We start from the raw sequence: 10,974 nt of genomic DNA, 5'->3' as shown, positions 1-10,974 counted from the left end.
TTGAGGCCAGCCTGGTCTACAAAGTGAGTTCCAGGACAGCCAGGGCTATACAGAAAAACCGTGTCTCGAACCTCTCCCCCCTAAAATAATAATAATAATAATAATAATAATAATAATAAATTTAAAATACAGAAAGTGTGATTTAAATAATGTACACAGAGATATAATTCCCCCCTTTATTGTTTTTTAAGATAGAGTTTTATAATTCCACAATACCTTGTCCTTGATAAATATAAAAAGTCTCAGTAACATGGGTAACATTAAATTGTTGACAAAACATCTCAAATAATTGACTGTAATAGCTTGTTCCAAAATCTGTTTTAATCTGATTTGGAACACCAAGCATAAAAACATATTAATATAGGCAATGACTACACTTTTAGTTGCTTCTTTTGTTAGAGCTGTTGCAACTAGAAAGCCTAAAACGCTGTCAATAGTTTCATGTGCATATTTTATTTATTTAAAATCAGAAATATGAGTATTCATTTGCAATAATTGATTAAGTATAAGTCCTCAAGAATTAACACCGTTATGTGGAACAGGTAGAAACTGAGGACACTGAGCATAAGTCTACAATTTGACATGCACATTCTCTAAAAATACCAAATTATTATCTTAAGCCATTTCTATTTTGATGATCTAAGGAATGAGATCATACGGCCAATTATTCTTGTGTAAGGCCTAAAGTCTGCCTGGGACATAAATCTGGGGTGGCATTGTCTTAAGAGATCTTGTCCAGGCAATCTAGAATGAGTTCTTAAATGTCCAAAGACAGTCCTTTAAAGGAACAGTATTTTTTTTTCTTAACTTGAGAAACAATATGCATAAACAATTGCAAATTTGAGAATTTGTAGTATCTAAGAAACGAACAATTTCAAGTAATTGTAAGCTCTGAGATAGATAGATAGATAGATATAGATAGATACACTATTAGTATACAAATTAAAGCTTGATTTGTCAACATTTTAAAACACTGGCTACAGCACACAATTTAATTATCTGTGCTGAAGCAGGAGGAAACTCAAAAGAATAAACATGTGATCCAATCACATATGCTTTTCTCCCATAGAAGGGCTGTTTTTAAATACAGTAGTTTTGGTTTTTTGTTTTTTGTTTTTGTTTTTTTTTTTTGGTTTTTTGAGACAGGGTTTCTCTGTGTAGTCCCGGCTGTCCTGGAACTCACTTTGTAGACCAGGCTGGCCTCGAACTCAGAAATCCACCTGCCTCTGCCTCCCGAGTGCTGGGATTAAAGGCGTGCACCACCACGCCCAGCTGGTAGATGTATTCTTTATGGGATGCATACATGTATAAATTTATAGAAAATACAAAAGCATGCATAGAAGCAATCTTTAACAACTTTTAGATAATGATTATCAATTTTACCTAAAAAGTTTGCTATGCAATAGGCCAAATATCAATATTCTGCAATAACCAATTTAATTGCTGTTTGGAAGAAGGTTTTTAAGACACATTTTTTTTTTTCTAAAATAACTTCATGATTTTATCTTACAATTCTTTTTTTTTTTTTCAAAACCCACAACTCAGTGGTTTCATGCTACCGTTTTCTCTTTTTTCTTTTCTCTTTTTTTTTTTTAGATTTATTTATTTATTATATGTAAGTGCACTGTAGTTGTCTTCAGACACACCAGAAGAGGGCGTCAGATCTCATTACAGATGGTTGTGAGCCACCATGTGGTTGCTGGAATTTGAACTCGGGACCTTTGGAAGAGCAGTCAGTGCTCTTAACCGCTGAGTCATCTCACCAGCCCCCCTTACAATTCTTTATTAGGACCACAACAGCATCATAATGGGATGTTAAAACTTTACTTGGATATGAAGTAAGATGATTTTACATTAATGTATTCTCTTGCTAAAGAATTGCTGTGGGCACATTTAATAACCATAACTGAAATAAGCAGCTAATATTTGATTACCATTGATTGCAGTTGATAACAATTAATTATAAAGGCTTCCTCTACTTTCTGCAAAGTATTTTGTTTCTCACCAGTTAATTTGCGTCTCCCTTGATAACATCCAACAAAAGTTTAAGTCACCTTAAGACCTTAGCCAATTAACATCTCCTGGAAGCTTTTGAAAGTAATTTGAAGTAAGCAAATCATCTTTTCTTTTCTTTTTAAAAATTTCTGTAGCACAATTTTTCTAGGATAACTAAGACCCTAAATATTAAAAAGATATTGCCTCTGAATCTTTTCTGGAGCAACAGCTACTCCCCAGAACTTTAAAGTTCTCATTGTGCGAAAGCAAAGATTTGAAGTAAACGTCCCTTCAGAGGCATTAGCTAATAAATTCCTTTCCTTTTAAGAAACAATATACACTGAAGGATTCAAAGTTTTAGCTTCTTGTATTGAAGCAGAGACAGAAAAAAATTTTTTTCTTACATGATGTAAGGCTATTAGCCATACTTAGAGGCAAAACTTTCCAGTGATCACAAGCTCACTGGAAACAAACCCTTTACAATTATTGGGATGCAATAGGAAAAAACAGCCTTCCAAATCTATAATAATCCTATATGGAATAGGCAAGCCAGATTGTAATGCCTCTATAAATTCTACAGCCTCATTGACCTTTCATAAATCTAAAATTTAAACTTTATTTTGAACTACACTTGGATAGATCTGTAATAATGTTGTTTTAGCTTAAAAAAAAAAAAAATCCCCAGTGTCAAGCAAAGGTGAGGTCCCAAGAACTTCTTTAGGCAGGGTTTGCAAAACAAAAGAAATGTCACACAAGCCTTGTTGAGGCTCTTCTGACCTTTGCATTAACTCAAATGTAAATATTTCTTAATCTGAGCAGAACTGTCTTAGTTTTGGCCCAAAGATTATCTCTCCTGTAGTGAGGACAGATTCCAGGGAAATTTTTCGACTATCTGTCTATGCCTCTAACTTTTTGGACAGTCTTTCTTAAGATGACTTATACTTAAAACATTTTTTATAACCTTAGTGCTGTGAAAGCATTGCTTGTCACTGTAGTCCCCTCCAAGGCAGCAACCGTAGCCAAACTGATTATATGAGGGTCCATTTTCTACACAAAGACGAATATATACAGGTAACTCTGCCTTTGTTCTGTATGGCCGGAAGTGAGCTACATTAGCACTCTCATAAGATGATTACTCTTGTAATCATACTAATTACAATATGTGGGTGAGTTAAAAATCTTAAGCTTGTGGTCAAACTGCAAACTGCAGTCAATTGAACAGTGGCAATTTTAATCATAATTTTTAAGTTTCTTTTGCAATATTAGAATATATCCATAACTTTTGGAAAGCAAAACCCAATTTTAAACAATTTATTCTCTTTAAAAATCAATACCAGAAACATCACTTTCATGTTATGAAGTCTGGCTGCCAATTTGTACATATGAATGCATGACAGTGCAAATTTTAATGCTTCATTAAAGAGACATTGCTTTAAATCTTGTCTCTTATAAGTCTAGTTTCTAGGGTAAGAATCACGTAAAATATTATCCCAATTTAGAAGTATCCTTAGAGGCTTAGTTTCCTGGGCTGTTTTATGCCACGTGCTGTTGTTTAAAATGATTCCAACCCTGAGTTACCAATTTTAAGCTAACTTTCTTATGACCAATATTGTACCTTTTTAATCATGCCCAATAACTTAAAAGCCAATACTCTATGACACATTGGTCTTCCTTCTTCTTGATTTTCTTGTGTTTTGCAAATTGTATCTTGGGTGTTCTAAGTTTTTGGGCTAATATCCGTGTCTCTAGCTGCATATGTAGCAGAAGATGGCCTAGTTGGCCATCACTGGGAAGAGAGGCTCCTTGGTATTGCAAACTTTATATGCCCCAGTACAGAGGAACACCAGGGCCAAGAAGTGGGAGTGGGTGGGTAGGGGAGCAGGGTTGGGGGAGGGTATAGGGGACCTTAGGGATAGCATTTGAAATGTCAATGAAGAAAATATCTAATAAAAAAATCTTAAAATTCAAAAAAAAAAGCAGAGGCAGATATAAGAGGTGGATAATTATGGATCAGAGAATAGAACTTGGAGATTCTTTAGTGGAATGAATGCTGTACTACACAATTCACTTATTCGGGTGATGAGAGATATTACATTATAAAAATGAAAATCTTTATCCACTTTTCCTTTCCCACTACTGAAAATCTTCACAGTAGTTCACAAAAAGTGAAGGGAGTTGTTAAAAATACAGACAGATTGGTTTGCAAACTTGTAATTGAAATGTATAAAACTGTATAGAAGTCACAGAAATCAATGAAATACATAATTTGAATAAATACGCAATATTTTCATTTAAATTGAAAAAAAAGATGTATCCTTGCACAGTAAACAACACACAGCATTAATATTTACACTACAAATGTCATCATTTGAAGGCTGTTGATCGTCATTTCTCCTTAGAATAGGGATACTTCTTCTTCTTACCTTTCCTGTGGAGCTCCACCAAGACAGTGTTTTCCTCAGCTGGTCCTTATGTATTCAGGCCACCTGATCGAGGCCGCCTGACCACAGCTACATGAACCGGGTTCCTGAAAGGGAGGCTGGAGCTGTATGGGAGAAAATGAGAGCGAAATAACAAGCCAAGACAAAGCTTTCTGACCAAAGCCCAAAGTTTACTTAAGAGTTTGAGCTTGTAAAGGGGAAGGTTCATCCACCACCAAGCCAGGCCCTTGTTGCTTTGTTGCCAGGCTCTCGTCACTCTGTCCACTCTGTCACCAGGCTGTTGCTTATTCAGGATCACCTCAGGAAGACAGGTTTAGCCTCTCAGTGAGTAGCAGCGTCTTGGAGAAAACAGTAGAGGTGACAGAACAATAGACCTATCTAAGTTGGAAGACTCCACCCTAGGTGGGCTAGCTGACAGTGGCAGAACAGGTCTGAGCCAGACTGCTCAAGGCTGGGGGAGGCTACACCAAGGTATGGCCAGTATACCCTGCCCCCTACCCTGAATTCTCTAGCCCAGTGGCTGGGCTGCTCTTGCCCTTGTAGTTCACCCCTTTTACCCTTCAACCTTCTGGCCTCTTGTTCTTCTGGGCCTCCCCTCCCCCTTCTCACAAGTCTCTGCATCTGGCTATGCTCTCCCTTTTTTATCTACTATCAACCTTCTCACCATCAAATCTAGGAGCAGTCAGGTCCTTTTATTTCCTTTGTTATCATTCACCTGGGACCCCCAGTGGCAACACTGGACCTGGGTAAACTCAGGTAGGTCATTTTCAGATGATTTGTCTCTTGAAAAAACCCTGCTAACCTATGACATAAGAATTATTGCTTTAAACTTATAATGAACTTAGGCTACTAGTAACAGATAATGATTGTTTAGGCAGGCACTAATCTTAATGGAAAGTCATGTAAACAATTCTGCTGTAACTCCATAAGTCTTAGCAACCTATGACAAAAATTGTTGCCTTAAATGTACTATAAACTTATAGAATGTAAAAATGCTTTTAAAACCATGTGATCAAATATCCTGAGAAGGTATAAAAACTAAGAACAGGATAGTGTGAGGACAAGATGTAGCTACTAGTGTCTCCCAGATTTGCCACTGGAGAAATTAGATTTAATATGGCTTACAAGATTAGAATTCTAGTTGTTGTGCCCAGAGATTGAGTTCCTATTGTTTCTGAAAAACAAAAACAAAACCAAAAAACCAAAAAACCAAACAAACAAACAAAAAACCCAAAAAAAAACCAAAAACAAAACAAAAAAACAAAAACAAAAAACTAAGAACTAAAAGGAAATAAAACTTGAGACCTGTGATGCATGTAATTTATGTCAAATAGCCCAAAGAGTTGTTTGTGAGCTTTGAAACCTGGGGCTGAGAACATAGCAGAACAGGCCAGGACATGCCTGGGCAGGCCTGTTGTTACATGTCCTGACTGGCCTGGTGCCTCCCTATCTCCCGCCCTTCTGACAGTCTGTTGATGTTTAAATAGACCAATCATGTGAAACCGAGCCAATTCCTTCCCCAGCCCCACCCCTTTTCTATAAAACCCCCTAGCTTCCAAGCCTCGTGGTCGAAACCACTGTCTCCTGTGTGAGATACGTTTCGAACGGCTCCACCATGTGGTCGACTCCTCTGTCTCCTGCGGGAGATATGTGTCGGCCCAGAGCTCTGTCATTAAACTACCTCATGCTTTTACATCAAGATGGTCATCTGTTCGTGATTCTTGGGTGCGTGCTGAATGGGAATTGAGTTGGGGTTTCCCCACTAGGTTCTTTCAGAACAACAATAAAGTAGAGTGGAGCCCCTTTTCAGCTTCATCCAGTGTACATGTTGTCTGTATGCATGACTTTTCTTTGTTTTCTTTTTCTCTGGTTCATGAAGAGTTATGGAACTCTAAGATCTCATCTGGCCAGTGAGGAGCCCCTGTAGCAGTACCCAATTAAATACTTAAGTAGGTCCCAGTGGTGGCACGTTCCTTGGTACCTGCCCCAATATTCTGGGTTCCCGAATGAAACACACACACACACACACACATAGCCTTTATCTTTTGATATGCCTAAAATAGATCAATAACTGGAGCACTTCCTAACCTCCACATGGTTACTCCACCTCCCTCTGATATTCCTGAGTGATATTATTACTTACTAAATCCTATGCTCTGTCATTGCTGCCCTGGACCCAGTTGGGCAGCCTTTTGGGCCGCTATCCCCCAGCTCCTACATGGCAGCCATGCTCTCTGTCCTTCACCTTCTCAGGCATGGCATCTTTCCACTCCTTCTCCTGGCATGGCAGATCTTCAGACCCCAGCCAGGGAAAATCCTAAGGTCCCACCTCTGTCTGCTCTGCTCCTCCATGAGCTGTTGGCATCTCTATTTACCAGTCAGAACCAACTGGGGGCAGGGTCCCTCAGTGTCTTAAGTGTGTACTCCTGTGAAAAACGATTTTGGGGACTTAAATTAGCATACGAATACAAGCAGTCACAGGTCCCTGAGTCAAAGTGAAAACAACCCAAGGAACTTTTCCCCTGCTTCTGTCAGCAGGAGTTAAATCCCCAGAAGTCATCAGCTTTTGGTCCAGATTGCTGAAGCCACAACCCTTTGATGCCTGCCTTGGCTTACCCTGTGATGTCAAAGCTGGTCCTTGACAGATGGGAACTAACACAGACTCACAACTGGACCATATTCAGAGAGTGAGAGACTTTGGAGCACTCAATCCTAAGTGGAATGTCTTCATCAACCCCTCCTCTCAGGCCTCAGGGAACTGTAGGTAGAGGAGGAAGATTTTGAAAGCTACAGTCAATGGATGACACCAAGGAAACAGGGTCTTCCAGATACAACAGGACTGATGCACGTAAGAACTCACAGAGAGTGTGGCAGCATGCACAGGTGCAAGCCAGCAGTGGTCCCAGCACTGAAAGCGGGTAGTGGACATAACCAGGAATAAGTTATCTCCAGTTGAGATCCAGTAGCAAAGGAACAATTAGTTTTCTCCGATGGTATTTCACTGGGTATATGCCCACATTTAAAGGTAGGCCTCATGCCCAGCAGTAAATAGCCAACAGAAGAAGAAATCTGGTATTTCCATAGACGTTTTGTCTCATGTTGCTTTGTTTGGACATCTTTTGTGTTACTGATCTTTCAGTTGTGTAGTGGTTAGTTTTGTGTCAACTTGACACAGCTGGAGTTATCACAGAGAAAGGACCTTCAGTTGAGGAAATGACTCCATGAGATCCAACTGTAAGGCATTTTCTCAATTAGTGATCAAGGGGGAAAGGCCCCTTGTGGGTGGGACCATCCCTGGGCTGGTAGTCTTGGGTTCTATAAAAGAGCAGGCTGAGCAAGCCAGGGGAGGCAAGCTAGTAAAGAACATCCCTCCATGGCCTCTGCATCAGTTCCTGCTCCCTGACCTGTTTGAGTTCCAGTCCTGACTTCCTTTGGTGATGAACAGCAGCATGGAAGTGTAAGCCGAATAAACCCTTTCCTCCCCAACTTGCTTCTTGGTCATGATGTTTGTGCAGGAATAGAAATCCTGACTAAGACAAATTGGTACCAGCATAGTGGGGTCTTCCNGTGACAACCTGACCATGTTTTGGGGAGAACTGTGGAAGGACTTTGGAACTGTGGACTTGAAGATCCATCTGCTTGTGGACGTTGTACATCGTGGTGCGCACTAGGCTCCGCACCACGATGTACAACGTCCACAAGCAGATTTAAAGGTAGGCCTCATGCCCAGCAGTAAATAGCCAACAGAAGAAGAAATCTGGTATTTCCATAGACGTTTTGTCTCATGTTGCTTTGTTTGGACATCTTTTGTGTTACTGATCTTTCAGTTGTGTAGTGGTTAGTTTTGTGTCAACTTGACACAGCTGGAGTTATCACAGAGAAAGGAGCTTCAGTTGAGGAAATGACTCCATGAGATCCAACTGTAAGGCATTTTCTCAATTAGTGATCAAGGGGGAAAGGCCCCTTGTGGGTGGGACCATCCCTGGGCTGGTAGTCTTGGGTTCTATAAAAGAGCAGGCTGAGCAAGCCAGGGGAGGCAAGCTAGTAAAGTACATCCCTCCATGGCCTCTGCATCAGCTCCTGCTCCCTGACCTGTTTGAGTTCCAGTCNTGACTTCCTTTGGTGATGAATAGCAGCATGGAAGTGTAAGCCGAATAAACCCTTTCCTCCCCAACTTGCTTCTTGGTCATGATGTTTGTGCAGGAATAGAAATCCTGACTAAGACAAGTTGAATATTTTGGTTTCCATTTTTGTAGTTTATGGTATATGTCTGTATGTGTTTCTCTGTTTCTTGTGCTTTCTCTGTTATTTTTTTTCTTTCTTTTCTTTCCTTTTTTTTTTTTTTTTTTTTTTTTTTTTTTAAATGATAGGCGTTCTCGTGTAGCCCTGGCTGTATTGTAACTCTCTATGTAGACAAGGGTGGCCTGGAACTCAGAGATCAGCCTGCCTCCAGAGTGCTGGGATTAAAGGTGTGCCACACCATATCTTCCATATTTTTCTTTTTTTTTTTTAAGTTCTGGTTTGTTTATATTTTTTTGTCTGACTGTTTTTCAAAGAGAAAGAAAGTGTGAAATGGGGTGGGTGGGAAATGAAAGTATCAGGGAGGAGTTTGGGGAGAGGAAACTGTGATCAGAATATATTTTATATTGCATGACAAAATGTATTTTCAATAAAAAGTAATTATTAGACAGGAGAGAGGTAGATTGTAACATAATAGATACTTTTTCATAGTTTACAGTGTAAATTCAGGAAATATTCCATTAAACTTGATAAATTAAATAATAAGGTTATGTTATTTAGAATTATAGAATTACAGGAGATCTGAAATGAAAGGGTCAAAATGCAGCTACTTGTAAGATATAAAAGTAAGGCATGGGGAGATAGATAGAAGAGTTTTATATTTCTTTAAAGGCTTTCCTGTAAATAATCAGCCCTCTAAATCATCATTTCCATATGCTGGAACAGCCCAGCATGTAGAAATGTCAATATTACTTTTCTTTTGTGATAAATAGTGACTTTAAGAAGGGAGCTCTGTTAAATCGAGACTGAACATTTCCCCCAGTTACCTAGGCTCTCTATAATCATCATATCCCATATTGCCCATCCTGCCTTATCTATCCTCACAGTCCCACACATGCACCCGCTGCTGGGAGCTATTTTCCCTCCTAACCTCCATATACACTTATATATTGTGATAGTTTTAGTTTTCTTTTTTTCTTTTTTAAAGATTTATTTATTTGTTATATGTAAGTACACTGTAGCTATCTTCAGACACTCCAGAAGAGGGTGCCAGATCTTATTACNGATGGTTGTGAGCCACCATGTGGTTGCTGGGATTTGAACTCAGGACCTTCAGAAGAGCAGTCAGTGCTCTTAACCGCTGAGCTATCTCTCCAGCCCTCTCTAGTTTTCTAAGACAGGTTCTTACTATATAGCCCAGGTTAGCTTACAACTCACAACCTCCTGTTTCTGTTTCTTGAATGCTAAGATTATGGGTTTAAGCTACTATTCCTGGCCATATATTTTAATATAGTTTATTTTATTTTGATACCAAGTCTCACTATTTAGCCCTAGAACCTACTATATAGACTAGGCTGGCCTCACATTCACAGAGATCCACCTGCCTCCCATGCTTGGTGTAAAGGCTTGTGCCTGGCATTATTTCTTTTCTTTTCTTTTCTTTTCTTTTTTTTTGTTTTGTTGTTTTTTGTTTTTTCGAGACAGGGTTTCTCTGTGTAGCCCTGGTTGTCCTGGAACTCACTCTGTAGACCAGTCTGGCCTCGAACTCAGAAATCCACCTGCCTCTCGAGTGCTGGAATTAAAGGTGTGCACCACCACACCTGGCTGCTTCCTTATTTTCTGATGGTCTGTTACTTCTTGGAATATAGGGGTCCATGAGTATATAATTAAAAATAAATATCAAATTAATGGACTTGATTGCTTCAAGGTTTTCCTTTTTTCTGTAACTATCTAGAGCTCTGATGCCCCCAAATGTCTTCAATATCCTTCAATTTCTTTCTTCTTTGATTTCCAGTATCAACAGTCAGTTGGTATATATATTGCGCGCACCCTGGCTCGCCAGCAAGAACTATGCTGCAACAGGATCCTTCTGCACAAGTTTATTGGGAGAGCTTGATTGCAGAGGCAAAGAGTCCCCAAGCCCAGAACTGGTGCTGCTTATATATGCCTAGCAGAGGCTTGTCTCACACCCGGATTGGTTGTGCTTGGGTTATGCTTACCACCTCAATTGCATGCCTACATCTGATTGGTTAACTTCTCTCTCATCTGATTGGTTAACTTCTCTCTCATCTGATTGGTTGTGGAGAGCCGTGCCGCGAACAATCGCCATTATAAGATGGCGCTGGCCTCTGCTGTGCCTAACTAGTAAACAAGCCTTGTACGCAGGTGCGAGAGTGAACTCACGCCTAGTCACTGCTCATCTCGGGGCATAGTAATGGGGTGATGGGCGAGCAACAAATCAGGAGCTGACACGCCACATCAGGTGCTGAAACGCCATGGCTGAGGGCTATATAAGCAA

The sequence above is a fragment of the Mus caroli genome, chromosome 18 (genome assembly GCF_900094665.2).
Source record: "Mus caroli chromosome 18, CAROLI_EIJ_v1.1, whole genome shotgun sequence".
In the NCBI taxonomy this organism is placed as follows: Eukaryota; Metazoa; Chordata; class Mammalia; order Rodentia; family Muridae; genus Mus; species Mus caroli.
This window is presented reverse-complemented; position numbering follows the sequence as displayed.